The 22,124-nt window shown below is 41.6% G+C and overlaps 1 long non-coding RNA gene and 1 other non-coding gene across 2 annotated transcripts in view; one reads left to right on the top strand and one right to left on the bottom strand.

The window, feature by feature from the left end:
• Positions 1-14,259: 14,259 nt before the first annotated feature.
• LOC123373238 overlaps positions 14,260-22,124 on the bottom strand; it is a 65,895-nt gene continuing 58,030 nt past the window's right edge. Inside the window, exon 3 of the long non-coding RNA XR_006580627.1 lies at positions 14,260-14,540. This is a non-coding gene — a long non-coding RNA (uncharacterized LOC123373238). The remainder of the gene's footprint in view (positions 14,541-22,124) is intronic.
• On the top strand, positions 16,526-16,598 carry TRNAK-CUU. The gene has a single exon. It is a non-coding gene; the product is annotated as a tRNA-Lys (tRNA).

Below are 22,124 nucleotides of genomic sequence, written 5' to 3' on the forward strand. Positions count from 1 at the left end.
CCAAAATAATCCCATTCAAACCTGCCAGATTTGCTACAAAGTGATATGCTCCTGTAGATCCTTGCCAGAATAATGATTGATGCCCGCTGCCAATCAGTGCTGAGACTCAGTCGCTTCTTGTCGTCATTTAACTGTAGCTGCACACAGCGTTTAGCAAAATGGAGGGGTGTATTTGATGTTTAATGAATAAGGCTGCCTGCAGTTGTTCATTTAATAGGTATACACCTTTATTCACTGGCAGGCAACCCTGGGCAAATCACTTGACCTCCTTATGCCTCAGTCAATCAATCATTTGGGTAACATTAAAAAAAATACAAGCTCACTAAAAATCAGAGGCAGCACTGGAGCGGGAATTTGCAGGGTAAATAGCATTAGCATTATCCCTTCTCTCCCTCCGTCCCCGCAAATATGTCTTTAGCTTTTGCGATCGCAGAATATTCCCTGGATGGCAGTGGGGTGTGTGATGGGAAATGAAGCTATTTTCTTGTCATTTGAGAAGGACTGTAAAACATGAGCCCCACGGAAAACGAATGGAGAATTGTGCATTTTCCATATGCTTTATACTCGATTTGAACAGGTTGGAGGCCCCTGTTTAGCAAATGGTTCCTATTCAGCAAAGCACTCAAGCATGTGCTTAACTTTCGGCTGTGCTTAATTCCTAATGACTTCAACGGTTCTTCAGCATGGGCTTAAATTTGAGCATGTGCTGCACTGGAGCCTGGATGTCTACACAAGGAGCAAGGCAGTGGGGAATCAGCCCCCTAGTGGCTGACATGCTGGGAGGTTTAGGTAGGCCACCAGCAAAGATGCAGTCAGCAAAGTGCCTAGTTCTTAAATCTGAGTCTTAGTGTATTAATTAAAAGCTCCAAGTGACTCAGGGCACAGCAATTATAGAGATGCTATTTTTCTCTTTTATGCAAGGAGAAGCTCACCTGATAATACTAATAGTGGCACTTACACAGCACTTTACATTTGCAAAGTGCTGTACCAACAACACATAAACTACACCCTAGTTTGCATTATTTCTTTTACAGCTGTCACAGAGCAGATTTCAGAGGACGAGGGATAGGGGAAAAGCCCCATGTAGTTTAGGTACCTGATCCAAACCCCACTGACGTCCACGGAAAGACTCCTTTTGACCGCAGTGGGCTTTAGGTCAGACCCTAAGTCTACCACACTATTACCTATTCTCTAGAGTTGAGATACTTTTTTTTTTCAAGAAACCCACTCCCTTCTGTCAGAGTTTTCCCTGAGTTCCTAAGGTGGTTATATTCCTCTTACTGTGCCCACATCAACCCTCATTTAAAAATGCTACAGTTGCCATTATGGTCCATAACGCCACCGTTTCCAAAAGCATCACTGCAGTGTTTGGAACATTACTTGTAAACACTAGGCAGCTGCATGTTTTATTAAGAATAAACTAGAGCACTCTGTTCTCCATTCCCTGCCCTCCCCCACAAAGCATATTTATATTAGGCCAAATGCATGTGGGAGCTTCTGTGGCACTTACACAGCTACAAAGCTTTACTATCAGATGGGACTCTTCCTCAGAGGCAGCATGATCTTGAGAGGTGCTGAGTGAAACTTCAGTAGAACCATATTGCATCATAATAGGCAGTTCTGTTGAAACCAAAACACTAGAATTTCATTTTGGAAGAAAACCAGGTGCAAAAAATGTCAACCACGTTGAACTGTCCTGTTTGGACATTTTTGGAGTGAAACATTTCAATGTTTTGTTTTGAAATGACTTTTTGCTTTGATTTCTGAACATTTTATATTATAATATAATGCAAACTTTTTTAAAAGTTGAAATGAAAACAATATGTTTCAATCCCCCCCCCAAAAAAACAATTCTCCCCCCCAGAATTTTCCTTCACCAAATTTAGAAATCTTGAAATCCTTCATAAAACAAAACTTTCATCAGCCATACTGCTCTAGTGCTGAGCACCTGTATCCTCTGAAAGGCCAGTGAAGGAGGCAGGATCTCGATCAACCTAAAAATTCACTCTCTCAGTTTCATAAGTTATTTGCTTTTCTCAAACAGTGGTGATCACGCCAGGTTTGCCAACCATATCAACCTTTTCACTGAAAGCTTACTTTCTAACCTCACACTTCAGGGTTATTTTCATTTTTCCTCCTACCTGACACTACTGTTCTTATTTATCTGTATTACAGCAGTGTCTAGAGATCAACTTTACGTAGATCAGAGTCCCTTGGGATAGTTACTGCATACATACATAGTAAGAGACAGTCCCGTAACCATAGGGTATGTCTACACTGCAAAGACAAATCCACGGTACCGAGTCTCAGAGGTCGAATCAATTTATTTGGGCTTGTGGGGCTAAAAATGAGCCTGAATATCTACATGGCCTTTTTTAGCCCCACTGCCCTACCCCGCAAACCCAAGTAAATTGACCCAGCCTCTGAGACTTGGTACCACAGGTTTGTCTTTGCAGTGTGGACGTACCCATAGAGTTAATGCTCTAACTACACTACAGAAGCAAGGTCTGGTAAATAGCTGAGTAATATTAAAATAGATGCACTGCTATGGCAGATTTCCCTTTACTTCTCCCCTCCTACTCCTCCCAGCCAGCTCTGCTGAGTTCTCAGATTTCCTTAGCTTATTTTTCATTATCATTTCCACCAAACAGCCCCTAGTTGCCTTTTTTTATATGTTCTCCCTTTATTTTCTAATCCCCTTTAAAACTAAGAAATTGTTTCCCTCACAAGGTTCAGCTGACAAAATCCACCTCCCACAGAACCATCAGTGAGCTCTGTTTGTGTCCAGCTATGTCCTAACAGAAATGTGCACATCATATTAGCCAAATGCTAATCTGTATTAACCAGAAGTCTGCCTTGTGTCTTCCTTTATGAAAAGGCTTCTTTGCAATCATTTATAAACTGTTTGACCGAGTTCACATGAGTAACTTTTGCATTATTCCATTGGTTTTTCAGTAGCATGCAGCTTGCCAATTAAAGCATTTGAAGTTGCTGAATTATTTTGCTGGGTGTAACATTTCATGCAGGTGTATAGAGAACGTGCTGCATTTAATCTTCAATGGGATGAAAATTGCTGGCACTATGCATTTGTCACCCCCCCCCACCAAATGATTTTAGAATCTAAATGCAAACACGGTAAGTAGCAAGAATGAATTTGGCATTTAAATTAATTTCATGTCAATGACAGCCCAAGCTTTGTTTGCTGATGGGAGAAGCTAAAACATGCATTCAAGCTATAGAATGGTTTTAGCTGACTGACCAGCCCATTTTGCCCATAGAATGGGGTGCACCGACTGATCTCATCTGCAGAATGGCTGGCTGTTTTGGTTTTTTTTTATCTTCCTGTTTGCTTGTTTTGTTTGTCAGTTTGAAAGTATCTTTCCCCATGAACCAGCAGAGTCCCTCCCAATCCAAACTATCTAGTTGCACACTACAAGTTTCCAATGGCAGCCAATCTGGAGGATTGCATATATCTACCCCTAGACAGCTGCATTATGGAGCTAAAGGAACTGCATCTAAATTCATGAGCCGATAAAAAGTAATCTGGCTAAAGTCTTTTTTTTATACCAGAATATACACTGATAATCACACCCCCTTGAATTACAAATGTTCCATAACCATTCAAACTGGTATCGAGTTACTGACATTATTTGAAGTAATGACATCATAAAACACACTTTAAAAGACAAACCCATAATTTACTTACTTCTCGCTTAAAAATGTTTCAGAAATCTTTTGAGATCATAATTGATGGGACACCAGATTTCATAGACCATCAAAGACTTGAATAGGTTTTAATAAACCAGGAAAATTAAAGTCGCTTTAGCTTACTAGCTGGCTTTAGAGTCGCTCTCTTTCCCCTCCCCTTTCTCTTTGCCCAGCTTTTTATTTAACAACCTAAAACGGCATCTAAAAATTAATTAAAACTTATAGTGACCCACAGCTTTTTCTCATTAACAAAGATTTGGTTTTTTTCTCTTATAGGCAATGCAGCAAATCAACATATATTCATATCTTTAATTTGATATTGTTTTAGGGGAGGTACAGTAAAAGGACATGTTTAAAGAACCCAATCAAGGCAGGCTTGCTGCTTATACAGAGAGTAATGATTAATAAAATGGTGCACATGAGGGCTTAGGGGAACCTATACTATCTATTTAACTACCAACCTATATTGGTACCCACCACTGGAGCATCTAATTCTGCACAGAAGTAAAAATCACAAAGATCTCTCTCTTTTCCTGTCATGTCAGCAAAGAGCCACCCTTCACACCCATCTGCGTATTTTTATTTCAAAGTCAAATGAAAGACAAAGGAGGTTAAAGATGTTTTATCCCTGTTTTTGATCTCCTGGAGACATGTAGGTCCAAATCATCAGATGCACAGAGGTGGAAAGTCTTTATCATCCAATGCAGCAGGAAATTGTAATGAAGCAAATCCTCAGTCAAAGGGGCTTGGTTGCATTTTCGCCATCAAGTAATTACTAGTTTGTATTACTCAAAACCGTGCAAGGCTAGAACAATGAATGAGGGACCACATCCTGCTCATCTAACTCATATGAATGGTCTTTTGGGGTTTCTAGTGCTGGTAAAGGAAGCAGAATTCGGTCCTAGAAATCTCTCTCCCACTCACTCACACACACAGAGCAGTCATAACAGCTTATGTGAATTCTGACATCTGTTTTCACATATGACAAAGGAAAGGAAATTAAAGTTATTTATGCTGAGAACCAAATATAGAAAATGGGAGGAAACATGACATGCATATGACAGCAGGAGTGTAGCATAAATATGGGATTTCAAACTGCTGAATCTCAGCTTCTGTTCCTGTTTACATCACCGGACTCATTCTTTACCACTATCCTCTTGCACAGGAACACAGGATTTACCATATTGGTTCAGATCAGTGGTCCATCTAGTGGCCACTTACCAGATGCTTTAGGGGAAATGTAAGAAACTCTTCAGTAGGCAGTGATGGGATAACCTGCCCTCAGGGAAAGTTTCCTCTTGACCCCCCAAGAATTAGAGTTTGGATTAAGACTTTACCCAGAACGGTTTATATCCCTTCCACTCTCACTCTGATTTTCCTCTCTCTTTCTTCCTCCTTCATGTTTCTTCTACTTCATTTCCATGCTTATCTTCCATGCTCACTGAAACGATGAGGACTGCATCCCGCTCCTTGTGTGCAAAACCACCACCTTCTTCTCTTGCAAATCTTTCCCTAAACTCCACTTTGCTCAGCTATTCAAGCACCAACGAACTGCCAGGGAGTTAAATAACACTGCAGTGCTGGGAGATTACACTTTCATCTGTAAAAGAGCAGTCCCTTGACCTGGGTGGGTGCTATTCTGCTGTACCCAACTGGCCTGGGTCTATCACAGTATTTATTTACTTACTTACTTATATTACCACAGCACCTAGGTGCCCTAGTCATGGATCAGGACCACACTGTGCTAGGTGATGTTTCTGATCTGGGTCTAGGGCCTGATGTTTCTGAACCCTATTGTCTGTCAAAGTGAGATTGTAGGTGATAACTCCATTATCATCCATGTACTGTATGGCATTAGCATGTTGAGCCAGATCCTGTAGATATATTGCCCTAGCCCAATGCAACTGAGAACAGAATCAGATCCAATTTCAGCACTGTAAGTGTGTAGGTGGGTGTGGCTCTCCCTCACTGTCGTCTCTGAGGGAGGCTACGCCCCTTTGCCACACCTCCTGAAGCAAATGGGGCAATTAGCAGTCTCCGGCCCCAACTCACAGGCAGGGTAGGGCTGCGAACAGTTCAGGGGTCCAGGCCCTCAGCCACGGTGGGGCACCATGCAGTCGAAGTCTTTAACCCTTAGGCAGAGTAGCCACGAGTGGTTTAGGGGGCCCAGGCCCTCAGCCAGGGCGGGGCTCCTAGCAAACTGTGTAGAGCTCCAGCAAGGGTTGATCATCCAGGAAGCAGGCTAGGGCGCCGTCCTATGTTCCCTCTAATATTTCCTGTACATGTGTGGAATGAATTTTGTTATGTGCAGCAATATGGAAGTGATGGGTTGTGGGGGTTGGGCCAAGGAGTTTAGAGTGTGGGAGGGGGCTCAGGGCTAGGGGGCAGGAGGGGTGAGGGCTCCTGCTGGGGGTGCGGGCTCTGGGGTGGGGCCAGGGATGAGGGGTTTGGGAATCCCCCCACGCCTCTCGCCTTGCAGCAGCACCTGGGCTGGGGGGAGAGGCACCACTCCCCAACTGCAGCAGGTCTGGGGTTGGGGCTGGGGGGCAGCCAAAGTCTTCCGCGGGCTCCGGCTCCAGCAGTGGGCTGGAAGCATCTGCCTCCCTCGGCAGCTCCTCCGCAATTGAGCTGCAGGCCCCACCTCTTATACTTCCTGTTCCTGTCCCACCCTTCCCCTTCTGGCATGGCGGCCTAGGCCTTCTGGGTTCCTCCCACCAGGGGGCGTCTGGCTCTTCCTCGCTCTCAGTCTCTGAGGGAGGCCACGCCCCTTTTCTATAACCAAAAGAAGGATAAGGGGAGATATGATTGCACTCTTTAAATATATCAGAGGGATAAATACCAGGGAAGGAGAGGAATTATTTCAGCTCAGTGCTAATGTAGACACGAGGACAAACGGATATAAATTGTCAGTCAGGAAATTTAGGCTTGAAATTAGACGAAGGTTTCTAACCATCAGGGGAGTGCAATACTGGAACAGCCTACCGAGGGAAACAGTAGGGGCGAAGGACCTCCATGACTTTAAGATTAAGCTAGATAAGTTTATGGAGGAGATGGTATAATAGGATAACGGGCTTAGTCAATAGGTCAATTAAGTGCCAAACTGGTACTTAATTGGGTCAAATTGGGTCAATAATATGATATTCTTAACCTCTTTCAGAGGGTGTGGCTGGAGAGTCTTGCCCGCATGCTCGGGGTTCAGCTGACCGCCATATTTGGGGTCGGGAAGGAATTTTCCTCCAGGGCAGATTGGCAGTGTCCCTGGAGGTTTTTCGCCTTCCTCCGAAGCATGGGGCAGGGGTCGCTTGCTAAAAGAGTGGGTAGATCGGCTAATGTGGCCTGCATCTTGCAGGAGGTCAGACTAGATGATCATAATGGTCCCTTCTGATCTTGAATTCTATGATTCTATGATTCTATGATACTCAGTAGATACTTATACTTTATAATAATATATTTACATTAGACCACTTGTTCACTTTCCAAACACCTTTGTGCTTTCCTTCATGCTGCCCCACATACTTGGGGTAAACACGACAGAGCTACTTCATTATCCACCTTCAACTCTCTCCTCAAAACTCTCCTTTGATGTCCACCTACACACACACACAAAAAAAAACCCACCTCGATAATGGTTAGGTGGCGGGTATGCTAAGACCACTGCCCATCATGCTGACCAATATTGTCCCATTGTTTCCTTGTACTCCCCTGTTGGTCTGTCAGTTGTCTCTTGTCTTATGCTCAGATTGTAAGATCTTTGGGGGAAGGGACCTTCTTTTTGTACATCACCTAGCACAGTGTGGTCCTGATCCATGACTAGGGCACCTAGGTGCTGTGGTAATATAAGTAAGTAAGTAAATAAATACTGTGATAGACCCAGGCCAGTTGGGTACAGCAGAATAGCAGAAGGCAGATATACTGGCCACTGGATTAACAGTTTTCTGTCCCCTGACTGACCAGAGTAGGGGCTGCTCCAGACTAATGAGAACACCTGACTCTAATTAACCTGCAAAAAGTCAGGTGAGGCCATTAAGCTAATGTGACCACCTGACTCTAATTAAGGCCCTGCTGATACTATAAAAAGGGCTCACTCCAGTCAAGCAGAGGAGAGCCAGGGAGCCAGAGGAGAGGAAGTGCGGCTGAAGGGCTGGTTACTGAAGACACCCTCAAGCCATCGGTAAGGGAGCCCTAAGGTAAGGGTGAAGAAGGGAGAAGCAGGAGAGCTGTGGGGAAGTGGCCCATGGAAATGTAGCAACTCTAGCAGTGAAAGATTTGCTGCCAACAACTGCTACCATTAGGGTCCCTGGGCCGGAATCCGGAGTAGAGGGCGGGCCCGGGTTCCCCCCAACCCACCACTACAGGAACATCTCCTGGGAGGGGAAGTCAGGCCCCTGTCAGGACAGGAGGCTAAACTGTTCTGAAATAAGCCCCCAGTGACAACAGAGACTGGGGGAGTTCTCTCACCAACCTCCTTGCTGGCCTATGATGAAAAGGGCTCAGTAGACTGTAACCCTGGCCCTAGAGAGAGAAGGGCTACGTGGAGGGTCACAGTGAGCCACTGAGGCTAGCAAAAACCTGCTAGAAGCTCAGGACCCACGGGAGCAAGGTCAGAGCTCTGCCACAATACATACATAAATTAAATAAGAAAACAACATGCCTCATACAGATAGAGTTATGTTCTCTTTTAATATATTAAAGAGAAGTGGGAACTTGCCTGCATACTGCACTGGACACCGAGAATTAATTGATTACTAAAGATCATGGGATAGTACATCTTTGTTTTTCAATCATGCACTCAATCTTACACCGATCTGTCCGAAGATATATCATTTTCCCCTCCTCTGCTTATAAATATAAACACAACTGCTTTGGAATCCATCTGTTCTATTGACAATGTATTCAAATTGCAAGCAAGCAGTTAATGATGGCCTGCTGAAGCTCAGCAGCATGGACGATGAGAGAGCCTTAGGAGTCACTGAAATGAAAGGGCTTTTCTCTTAATTTCAATCATGAGAAGACTTTGAACAGAACATGACATCTTAGCCATCTGAGCTTTTTAAATGCGACATTGGCAGATACACAATGCTCAGCTCTGTGGTACCTAAATAATTGAGGCTTTGAAACATCAAAGCACTGACACCTTCAAACACTCAAGTAGCTTTATTTGAAAGATTCTTTTCACTAAAGAAGACTAACTCTGCCATTTGAGATCAATGAATTTTTCTGAAACATAGTGTCCCCACTTAAGATTGAAACACATTGGCTGTTTACTACATATTGACTAGCAGTGTCCCAGGTGCAGAAGGCATTTGATTAAATGCATGTCTTTGTGATGGCATGATCCACTATAGAATTAAGGATGACATTTAGAAAAGAAAAGTAATTATAGCAGCAACTAAAATTTCCCAGAGATTTCACAGTTTATATTTTTTTATTTTATTTGTGGACTCTCAGATTGTTCCGGGAACAGGAACTGAGATAGCAGGGAAATCGACTCAATATTAATCTATGACGTACATTTTTCAAAGGACGTGCCAGTACTGACTATGTCTTCACATTAACAAGTATTGCTTTTGAACTTTGCAATGTTACAGCATCAATTCAGCAGCATAGCATGCCTCTGGCTGTCCATCCACCCTTTAAAAACTAGGTGATCTGCAAAGGTTGTATCCTACTCTCAATGTCCGTAAAGTTCAGGGTTGTTTGGATCCAGAGCTTTAATTTTTTTTTATTACCATTTATTATTTTTTTCCAGTAGAAACCATTATGTGCTAGGTCCTTCCCAAAGGAGCTTGCATTCCATTTTAGTCATTGGGCTAGCTCTGAAGCTTGGATGTACATCTAGCCTTCACTAAAGTTTGGAGTATATTCAGACCTGTGGGTTTGGATGATCATGACTTTAGGTAAAACCATTGGATCACAATAAGAATACTTAGCTCTTACATAGCAATATATCTCAAAGTGCTTTACAAAGGAGGTCAGTATCCTACACCCCATATTACAGATGGGGAAAGTGAAGTACAGAGATGAAGTGACTTGTCAAAAGTCACACAACTGCAGCGTGGTCAAGCCAGGAATGAGAACCCACATCTCCTGAGTAGCAGACCAGTGCTCTCTCCACTAGGACACCCTAACTTCCTGTGGGTGCTTATGTCCTTGTTTAGTCATCAGTTTTACCATCCTTACCCATAGGCCACTGACTCAACTGAATAGTAGCTATTGGAGGAGTAAGGTTGTCCTCAGCATGAGCAAGATTGGACAATTCATATCCTAATTAAAGGCACTTTCAAAGTCCCCCTTAAGAGCTCTGTTGTGGCTGTGAGAACATTTGGTACAATTCAGCAGCTGACACTTTGGTGTCTTTACTGGAATATGTACCTGGTGCTACCTAGCAGATGGTGCTGAATGGATTCTTCATCTGGAAGGATATGCATATAAATCACCATGCTCCATGTGACATCAGCCAACATCCTCACAGTCAGGGTTCAAACCAGGGCAAAGCACAGAAATGGCTCTAGTTGCACTAGAATATGACCTCCTCATGGTCAAGAATCACCACAAACCTCATTGCTTTCCATGGCACACTTCTTTAGCCTTGTCTTCACCAATAAAAATACGTAGCACAATGTCCATTTAAAGAAAAGGAAATCCACTTGCTGCCTTTCCCCTTGGGAAAGAAGGAGAGAAGCACATTGTGCTAGTCACAATGCTTAATGATCTGCTGGAAGGCACTCAGGCCTGAATAAAACCAGACTAGAACAGAATAGAGTGGTATCAGAGAACACTGCACAATGGTCATAAAAACAGATTTGGAACAAAAGTGGATCACGGAAAAACGGCCTTATACACTTCTGCCAAAAGTAGCATAAATCCTCTGCCCCACCATTGTGCAGGAATAGGAAAAATATGACCTCAATATTCCCATTTCACCATTGACTCATCCCAGAATTGATACTCTTGTGTTGCAGGTGCCCTGAAGTGTAGTAGTGTACCATTAAATTCTAGCTGCAATACCATTATTTTGCTATTAGAAACAGCTGCAGAAGAACACAATTTTTCAAATAAATATAAATTGTGAATGGCTGAAATGTGAAAGGCCTTCCAGGTCCTGGGAGCTGGATATTCACGTGTCCTTTGGAACTGATCAACGTTTTGCACTACACAATGAAAGAAAGTACTAAACACTCTTTTAACTATTAATGGTTGGCTCAGCAGGTATATACAGTAAGAGCTGATCTCTGGGTCACATCCTCAGCATAGCTCCACTGAAGACAATGAGGCTATGACAATTTGAACCAGCTAGAATCTAAGCAACTTTGTGCTTTTGCCGTAGAGGAATTTGTCACTGTGTGCTCTGAATCATCTGTTTTGTTATTTAATGGGGCAAATTACCTTTTGGTGTAACTTCACTGATGATAGTGGATTAACACCAAGGATGAATGTGGCCCTCTATGATGAGCAAAAATAAATCTTAGGTTCTGCTCGGCCTTGCCATCCTGAAGTTCACACCTCTCTGTCAAGGGAATGTTTTTACACCTACTCAGCTGGAATACAGTAAGTACTGCATGTTGGTAGACTTCATTTTCACACCCACTTATTCATGCATATTTTAATGGTGTTCTCATTAGCAACTGCAACGCTTTGTACAGGACTTCTTACAGCTGCTCCAAATAGGCACGACCAACTGGAAAGCTCCTGCGTAATTTACACCTTCCTCCCACCCCGTGATATTTCAAGAGCTGAACATACAATATATCTATGGCCATCAGCTATGACCACCAAGAGACTTCTTTCCTATCAACTTATAGGTGTAAAGCAGATGGGATACCCAGCAGAAATAGTGTGAGTGATGCTAGTTGTAATTAGATCTTGTTGGTACTGTTATACATACCCACTTAATTAAGCTTTTTTTAGTATTTCAAACTGTGTTTATACAAATACTCACAAATGTGCCTGGATATAAATGTTCTTAATCCTCAAGAAATATGGATGTAATAATTAAGTTGTGTTTAAGTAGCTATTAAACAAGAAAAATAGCTTAACATTTAAATCATATTTGGGTTGTGATCCCGTTATTTTAAATATTATCCCAATTGTTCAACTAATATGCCAGACTGAGAATTACAGCTTCAACAACTGCCAGTGTCTTTTATTGCTAATTCTGTTGCTCACTACTTATTTCATGCCTTGAAATTAGTGATGGGCAAACCTCCAAAAATTCAGCAGTTTGATCTGGGCAAACCTGTTATTGAGAGAGAGTCTGGATTTATAGTTAAGGCTCTGGCCTGTGAATCAGGAGAGCTGGGCTCATTTTGTGATTATAGCACAGATTTTGGTGTGATGTTGAAAGAACTATTTAATCTCTCCATGCCTCGGGTCCCCATCTGTAAAACAGAGATAATACTATGCCCTTTCTGCCATCCCTTTGTCTGTCTTGTCTATTTAAATTATAAGCTCTTTGGGGGAGGGACTTTTTTTGTGCAGACTCTAGCACAATAGGGCTCCAATCTTGATTGGCTCCTGTAGGTGCTGAGCCTTCTCTGGATTTTGTAATGTCTCCTCCATTCTTCATAACTTGTTGCTTTGGCCACACAATGAGGTTTCATAAAACCTGGGATTTTTAAACAGAATTGAATTCTGTGCACCAGTATGCTTGCTACCAACCCACCCACCCCCTAAAGTTCTAAACTCAAGCGCTCCCTCTGTTGCCTGGGAGTATTAATTGCAGCCTTGCTGCTGTTTTCCGTCATGATGGCCACCTCATTACAGTATGTATTACATATTCATTTAAAGACTTAAGACCAGATACTGACCTGTTCTGAATCAGCATTGCTTCATTGAGGAGATGGCCCCTAATGCTGACTTTTAACATTCTATGTCGGGTTTAAATTTGTAACATTAGCAGATCTGCCATTATAAACTGGGTTCACACGGTTTCAGTTTCACAAGACTTTTTTTGAGTCAGAAGCATCCTCAATCTCACTGAACGTCCATAACCCAGAATATGCAATGTCTGGAGATAGCAGCCAACCTGGCCAAGATCTGCTGAGACATCAGCTTTGGACTTGAGCAGTGTGGCTAGCAAAGGTAAATAATAAATAATAATGGACCTTGAAGTGGGTGTAAAGGGGCATGAAGGAGGAGCCATGTGGGATAGATGCTAATGGTATTGCTCACTGCAGCCATATAAAGGGTTCAAATACCACTATGTCAAGTCTCATGGGGTAGCCGTGTTAGTCTGTATCCATAAAAACAACGAGGAGTCTGGTGGCCACTTAAAGACTAACAGATTTATTTGGGCATAAGCTTTCATGGGTAAAAACCCCACTTCTTCAGATGCATAAAAAACAAATGGACACAAATCAGACATCAGGAATGGCAACATACAAAAGCCAGTAGGAGAACACGTCAATCTCCCTGGACATTCTATAACAGATTTAGAAATAGCCATACTTCAACAAAAAAATCTTCAAAAACAGACTTCAAAGAGAAACTGCAAAACTAAAATTCATTTTCAAATTTAACAACATTAATTTGGGACCGGGAGTGGCTGGCTCATTACAAAAGCAACTTCCCCTCTCTTGGTATTGACACCTCCTCATCAATTATTGGGAGTGGACTACACCCACCCTGATTGAATTGGCTCTGTCAACACTGGTTCTGCACTTGTGAGATAACTCCCTTCTCTTCATGCATAAAAATGACTGAGTCTGTAATCTTCACTCCATGCATCTGAAGAAGTGGGGTTTTACCCACGAAAGCTTATGCCCAAATAAATCTGTTAGTCTTTAACGTGCCACCGGACTCCTCATTGTTTTTGCAAATACCACTATGATGGGTATGGTATTAAAAAAAAGAGAAATAGAAGCAAAGATCTAAATTCTCAAATCAGTTCATGGTTTGGGGACTATGTTTGGGCTTTGTTATGTATTTATTTTTCATTTCAAAGTTGCTTTCTTCCATCCATAATTGAAATACCTTGCTCCTGGAAGTGATGCTCCCCGCCACATGCTGATCCTGTGAGCAAAAAGAAGACCAGCCCCATGTGTGAGAGACCTACATTCAATTCTCCCTGCCACCAAAGTCTTCCTGTGTGGCCTTGGAAAGTCATTTGGTCCCTCAGTGTCCCATCTATAAAATAGGGATAGTATCACTTCTCTACCTCACACAGAGAAGTTGTGAGAATCGGTACATTAATGATTCTGAGGTGCTCCAACAATACTCTAATGGGGCCCATATAAGCACTTTAGATACAAGTCAGAACTGGTTGATAAATCTGGATAAAACATTTTGCTATTGGAAAATCCAATGTAGTCAAAACAGAAATATTTCAGAGGAACATATCAATTTTATTAAAACGTTAGATGGGAAAAGTCCAAATGGATCTTTTTTAAATTCTCAATGCATTTCAATAATGTTGAAAAAAGTTTAGTTTTGACTTTTGTTTTTATTCATTTATACTTTTATATTAATATATATTTAATATTATATTTATATTCGCTCTATTTAATGTTTTATATTATTGTTGTGGTTCAGAAGCTGCACCTGTGACCTCTGTGTTCTTCTTGGGCACTCTCTCCAAGAGATAGGCCTCTCCCTGAATTTCTACAAGCGTTGACCCCCACAATTCATTCCTCTCTAGAATGGCTAAAGAGTGGCTCCCTCTTGCTTCGTATGGATCCATGCTGAAAACAGGTATCCCTGAGTTGAAGTGGCAAAATCCCCAGGTTCTTTTGCTTTCGACAATCCCTGGCATCCCAACCTTCAATGGAAAAATTCACAGGAAACTCCACATATTGAAAATTCTGAAGTTTTCTCATGTCCTACATGGATTATTCCTGTGCAGGGGAAAATTAGACACTTTATTCCTACTAGGACCTTTCTTGGACAAAATTCCCATTGGGTTAGTTGACGTCAGTAAGAATTGAGAAACAGCTGCAGGATTTGACCATATATGATTGGCTATCTAAAGCAGGGGTCGGCAACCTTTCAGAAGTGGTGTGCCGAGTCTTCATTTATTCACTGTAATTTAAGGTTTCACGTGCCAGTAATACATGTTAACGTTTTTAGGTCTCTTTCTATACGTCTATAATATATAACTAAATGATTGCTGTATGTAAAGTAAATAAGGATTTTAAAATGTTTAAGAAGCTTCATTTAAAATTAAATTAAAATGCAGAGTCCCCCGGACTGGTGGCGAGGATCCGGGCAGTGTGAGTGCCGCATTCGGCACGCGTGCCATAGGTTGCCTACCCCTGATCTAAAGTGTGAACCTGTGGGCTAGCACAGACACAAACACATGTGTGTTGCCATAAGCCACAATAGCCCCTGTGCATCTTGTGCCTGAGTGATATCCCCATGACTCACAATTCCATCTCCACTTGCTCTTTGCTCTGCATGGGGATTTGCTGATTGCATGCCAGCATAGCAACTAGAGAGGTGAAACTGAGTCTCTGTCCCTCCTGTCCTTCTGCTCCAGGGAGAGAACAAGAGTGCACACAACCTTGTTTACACCTGCATGTCCAAGATACAGGTAACCCACCCATACAGGTATATAAGAGGAGTTCTGACTCCCCTGAATAAATTGGTAGTCTAAGCCACAATCTAGCCCATGTGATTAAGGAACAACAACTGTACCACTCTGTACAGTGCAAATGAACATTTCAAAATCTACAGGAATCTATTGGGAAGGTTCTCTACTTATTTCTCATAAAGACTCCATTCTCATTTCCTAATATGAACTTTGCAGTTATCCAGAAGCAAAGCAGAAACTGCATCTCACACCCAGCAGCCCAGATATTAAAAATTGCAATGCCTAGAGGAAAAATACAGGGGGCTTCTGCAAATCGCCTCTCTCTCTCTCTCTCTCTCTCTCTTTTTTTTTTAATTTAAAAACAAACCTCTAATTGGTTTTCATTCAGCTTTAAATTAGGGAAGATTTATGAAAACGGGACTTGAAGGGCTCATTTTCAGTGGATTTGATATTATTGATTAACTGATATTTAGACTCCCGAGGCATCGCTTCTCATTGTGCTAAATAAGCATAAAAATACTACAAGCAATTAATTGCATGCTTTTTGTGCCATGCTTTGAGATGGCCTATCAGCCCTTTATTAATATTAATGAGCAGAATTAGCACCAAAGATCAGGGACCCATGATAGCTAGAAGAACCTGCATGGACCCTACAGCTCTCGTGCTTTATTATTTTTTAATCAAAGCGGCTGACTTGAAGGCACAAAATTAGAGAACTGAGTCTTTTATGATTCCACAACGATTCAAATTAAAATGATCTATACTTGCATAATTCCAACAAACCATTTTGTACTACTTAAAAACAGTTAAAAATTGCATACATTCATGATGTAAGGGCCACAAGTTTTCTTTTCATAGTGAACGGGACGTTGTATCAGTATTTCTCAACTTACACATGTGGTCATGATAATCACACACACACACACACACAAAATAAGCCAACATATATGATGGCAACTTTCCCGTTGTAAATTACCCTGACAAAAGCAAGGAAATTCTGAGTTAAGGTTCCTGATCGTTCCATCAGCCAATGTTGACTGGATGAAATTGAGCAAAGGTAAAGTTAAGCTGAATTTGAAGGGAAAGAATTATTAACTCCTGGGACCTGAGATCTTGGCCCACATTCTCTGCTGGTCTAAACAGACATAGTTCTGCTGCCTTCATATAGGTATATAAAGTACCATGCACATTTTATATTATTATATATAAAAATAACAGTTGTGCCTACAGGCCCCAACTGAGATCAGGGTACCATTGTACTAGGGGCTGTACTCACTCAGCGTAGCCTGAGCCTGGCTAGCTCAGTTGGTAGAGCGTCAGACTCTTAATCTGAGGGTCCAGGGTTCAAGTCCCTGGTCAGGTGATAAACTACTCACAAAGATCTTCAAAGTCTGTCTTTCTGGAGTCCTCTTTGATTGGGGAGAGGGATAGCTCAGTGGTTTGAGCATTAGCCTACTGAACACAGGGTTGTGAATTCAATCCTTGAGGGGGGCCATTTGGGGCAAAAATCTATCTGGGGATTGATCCTGCCTTGAGCAGGGGGTTGGACTAGATGACCTCCTGAGGTCCCTTCCAACCCTGATATTCTATGACAATACCTGGAGGGAAACTGAAGTGACTTGCTTGAGGTCAATAAAAAAATCAGCGCTAGAACACAGGTCTGACTAAGCAGCCTAGTCACTGGGCCACATTGCTTCTCTTCCAGTTACTTGTATATAACACAGGGGCTCTCCAAGTACTTTACAGCAGAAGCAATTTTCATCATCCCCATTGTACAGATGGGGAAACTGGTGCACAGTTAAAATAGCAGGTCCAAATGCTTTCCTCTAAGTAGCTGATTTGTCACCAGTCAGCAACAGAATAGGTGGAATTGTCTGATATGGTAATTCCCAGTTCCTCTTTTGAGATATGTCAAAGTGCATTGATCCTCAGCTCCTGCTAGCAAATCCTCAAAGAACTGCAGTATGGATTGAAAAACATGGTTCAAACATCTGCGATTGGCCCATAATCCACATATCATTGATATAGTACAATAGGCCATTAGAGTAACCTGCCATTGTGTACTTAGAAGTCCTAAATCCATGGATCATCAATGTAATAGACGGAAACAGTTCCTTCAAAGGGTTTACAATCTATCTTATCAATGTGGATTTAAGGAAACAGCAGATCTCTGCACACACAGTAACTCTGCATATCAAAAAAATACCTTGTGAGATCTTACCAGAAGAAAGATACTGTGCATGCAAAGTAGCAAGAGTTGAAAATTCTCCAGCTGAAACCAAGGAGAGCAGCCACTTGCATTAATTCTGACTTCCCTTCCTGAGACACATCAGAGTGTTCTGTGAAATCAGGTTTTGTTTTTCATTCAGCCACAAGAGATTCTGAACAACCTTCTTGGCTGTAAATTATTTCTTAGCCACAATTACATTTGCTTTTATGTGACTCCAATGCTGGTGACACTTCTGAGGGCCTGATCCTCAGCTGGACAGGTGTAAATCGGCATAGTTCCATTGAAACTAATGGGACTATTCCAGTTTGCACCAGCTGATCACCTGGCCCTAAATTCAGCACAGGTAGCAGAGGGACACTGCCCAAAGTGTTTCACCAAGTCCCTTAACACTCATCTGAAAGGACCGCCTCAAAGGGTGAGTCTCTAATTCAGTCCCCATGGTCCATTCAGTCTTTGGTCCCTCTGCTGAAACTCCAGCTGCGCGGTCCATCTGTGCCAATTGCAATGGTAATTTTTCTGATGCAGACCTTCTCTATGCTTGGGAGTCATCCCAATTCCAAGTGTAGACAAGGAAAGCCACAATTTACACTCCTGTTTGAAATGGGGCTAAGTCAACAGATGCAAATCATGTCTTTCTTGGGCTACACTTGAGGGTAACTGCGGTGCGGCTGTACCAGTTGCCGAACTGATGCTAACCCCAAGTATAACCAAGGCTACAGATATCTGTTGGATGCAGCAGAGCCATGTTTTCAAATGAAAGAATTGCATAACATTATGTATTGATCGGTTAAATTCCCAAAGGCACTAGTCACATTCTGGACTCTAATGGCCGGCAAGTGTGTGTATTGGTAAGCTCAGCAGTATTTTAGAAGTCAGAACAACAAGAAGGACTTTGAAATCCTTTTGGCTGCTGTTGGTGTGTTTAGCCTAATAGAACTTTCACAGTCCTCTTCTGCGATTTTGCTTTTTGAAATTTGCAAAAGAAATTTGCTCAGAGACTGAGACCATGTATGTCAAGTGGTAGCCTGGAGAGAATTTGTACAGCTGCCATAAAGTACACATAGCCCTGAATGTAGGGTCTGATAATGGAAATGCTGACATAACCATAAGTGGCCCTAGTGGGCAATACTATAATACAATGTTATTACGCCAGGTTTGCAAAAACACATATTATTCAAGAACTAGAATTACTGTTTGGCAGCCCCTAAGCTTGTAATGCATTAAATAAACTACAGTTTTCGAGTAATATTTGCATGCCTCTGTAACAGCATGTAAATGTGACAGTTTCCCTCTTGGAAAAGCAGAAATCCCTAATGAATCAAAGGGCCAAAAATGCAAATAAACCTCATGATTCACACTTGCGTCTCTCGTTTAATTTTTCAAAATGTAGTTTGCATTTTGATTATGCTACAACAGGCAGCGTGGAGGGCAGAGCAGTGAGAAAAATAGAAATGTGCGTACAACATATTTTTCATATCAAATGTGATTTACTTTAATCATTCTGGGAATTACAAAGAACTGTAAATGGATCTTCTGAATGCTTTCCAGGTATGTGCAGCCAGGTTCAAGAATGTGCTGTTGTTTATACTTGTACTTTATAGGTTGATTTTTCACCCCTCAGACACTCTAGTCTTATATTAAAGTAACTCCATTGTTTTCAGTAAAGTTACACTTGGTTTACACGGGTGTAACTGAGATACGAATCAAGGTCCATATGTCCATGCTATGGGAAGAATCCAAAGCACTGATATATGCTCTGTGACCCCACATTCAGTGTCACTTCTTTAGAACAGAACTGAATGGCTCTCATCCTCAGTTTCACTAAGCAGCATAAAGAGGCCTCAACAGGGCCGCCCTGAGGATTCAGGGAGCCTGGGGTCTTTGGCGGCGGGGGGCACTTGCCCCCCCCGGGCAGCCGTGGGCCTCAAAAGTGGGAAGAAACAGCCCCCGCTGTAGGTGACCACCATAGCCAATGAAGAATTGGCATTAGGCCTCACCACTAGCTCTTTTCCAGGCATATCAGGGGTGTGGAGAGTACTACTCTGTAACTGTTCTCTTCTTCTCAAGGACCGTTGGCGCTATGGGAAATGGAGTGTGATTTTCAGCAGCCCTAAGATGGCGATAACTAACACTGAAGGTTGGGTCGGGCAGATCCTTTATAGCCCTAGAATAAGGAGGAGAGCAAAGGTGGTTTAAAGCTAGATTAGCCTCTCCACCCCTGCCCCAATATAAGAACTGAGTAGCTAAGCATCAGGTTTTCATACCTAAAGCTTGAAACTTTTGGGGGGCTTTGACTAAATTAAAATTTCCATGGAAAGTATTTACTTGCTTTTAAATTCTTTTGATTTTTTGTTGAAAAAACAAAAACACAAACATTTATTTTCCCTTTTGGCTGAAGACTTTTCAGCTTTCATCTGGAAAAAAATGTTTGTTTTTTCAATGAAAGGTTGAAATTTTCCATGGGAAAAAACCAACCCATTTTCCAGCCAGCTCTACTCTAAAGCAATACAAATAATTTATAACAAAAGGTAGAAAAAAAGTGAACTTCTCCCATAATTGTCTAGAGATGGCCGCATGAAGCAGAGAAAAAGACCATCCTGAAGTTCATCATTCAGAAGGGACCACAGCGAACATCCTCTCCTTCTGCCCAAAAGATGCATATGCAGGCAGGGGAAGCTGCCTCCCAGAGACAATTCTTAACAAGATGCCACAAAATAGAGAGGCTAATAGTTAAACGCTACTAGACATCCCGTTATGAAAGCTGCTTTGCCGTGCAATACCAGGACAAATAGAAAATGAGAATTAGTCAAGATATCTACAACTTCACAAAAGGAGATTAAAAGTCTTGAGGGGTTGCCATTACAGCATCTTTACGCGATAATCAAGCAGGTTTTGTTGTACTTACTGCAGCGAATGCCACCTCTTTGCGTTTCCATTTTGTTGTGAGCACAGAAAATATAACCGATAATGTGTATGGAGGTTTTGGGGGGCAGGAGGGAAGAGAAAATAATTTAATTGACAGATAAAAAGGATTTAGAAAGGGTAATTTCATTTTCCATCAGAAGAAGTAAGCTTTTATGTTGGGAATTAAATTAACAGCACATGAAATTGGCTTTTCCTAAGTTCATTTTTTTTTAATAAAAAAAGAAAAGAAAAGAGAAAAAAAACCACCCCAAAACGAAGGTAGAGTTATGAAAAGCCTAGGAATGAGCACAAAGTCAATAAAACTTGCTATGTGGTCCTGGGTCTGCCTACTTTTCAATCACTCTGCATTTCCTGCTTGCGTGATACTAAAAAGTTATGCTTATAAATGTTTGCTCATTTCTGTGTGTAATGTTCCATCTTTTGACTCCAGCTGGTTCCAGGCTCCCCACCCCACATCCTTTTCTCTCTTTTCTCAGCTTATTCATGTTGCCTGCAGGTTGTGATTTATCTTTAGAGTTAATACATTCAGAGTCACATAATTTTTTGCTTGTGTTTGGCTAGGGAAACCTCTTTTGGAATACCAATATGTATGGATTTTCATACTGTCATTGCTACCAAAATAGCAGAGTGGGTGGGGGGCGGGAAGGGGGATATGCAGAAAAGGAAAAATTATTTTTGAAATCATTTTTCCATCTAATGCATAAAAATGAACTTAATGGGAAAAAAAACAAACACTAATGTAGTGCTTAGGAAAAAAAAACCCCACAAAGCAGGTATTTACAAAGAGATCTGAGGGAACAAATGAAATGAAATGCTAATTTATAAAGGCAACCATGAAAATCAACAGCAGACTAAGAAAAAACAGACTTGTTATCTGTCCAGGCGGTAAACCATATAGAAGGTAACTACTGAACAATGGTTCAGAATAGCACAGGAATCAGCTACAGAGAGTTGTGTGAATTGCGCCTCTTTTGTTTTACAGATTTGTGGGCACAAAATTATATTTTCTTGATTATTCACAATGTGAATAACAAAAATAATCAGGATTGCCACTTCTGCTCGTGCACGTCACCTTTGGACAACACAAAATACCACTCTGTATAGAGGCTAAAATGTTCAAAAAATGTTTGCCTAAAATTAGGTTCCCTAAGTCCGTTAACAGGCACTTATATAAAAATGGCCTTATCAGAAGTGTTGAGAACCCACAAATGCCACTGACATCAGTGGCAGCTTCAGATGCTCAGCACCTTTGCAAATCTGTTTTTTTTTTCTTTTAGGCTCCTAAATCCATATTTAGTCACCTAACTTTAGGGATCCTTTGTGAAAATGTTGGGTATATGTTTTGTGAATGAGCCAAAGTAGGAGTTTGCCATTTCAATTGTACAGAGGGATTGTGGTACCTGCAAACACTGCACTGTGGTTTTGGAACCAAAATTAAAAATAAATTGAATCAAGAACAAATAAATAACATTTGGCTGGGTTTTTCTGGAAAGCCGCGAAAACATGGATTGAATCCAGGACACATAGTCTCCAACACCTGTCTCTGTGCATCTGTATACATAAAACCTGCTTGCATATAGATTTTCCCTCCAGGGGAAGCATATAAGACTCATTTACTATGTACTATGAGTGAAATCTTTTCCTTAGGGCCAACTCTTTCTCCCACTGAAATCAATGGGAGTTTTGTCTTTGATTTCAATGGAAGAACTATCAGATCTATAATGATATTTTATA

Source organism: Mauremys mutica, chromosome 6, assembly GCF_020497125.1.
Source record: "Mauremys mutica isolate MM-2020 ecotype Southern chromosome 6, ASM2049712v1, whole genome shotgun sequence".
NCBI lineage: Eukaryota > Metazoa > Chordata > Testudines > Geoemydidae > Mauremys > Mauremys mutica.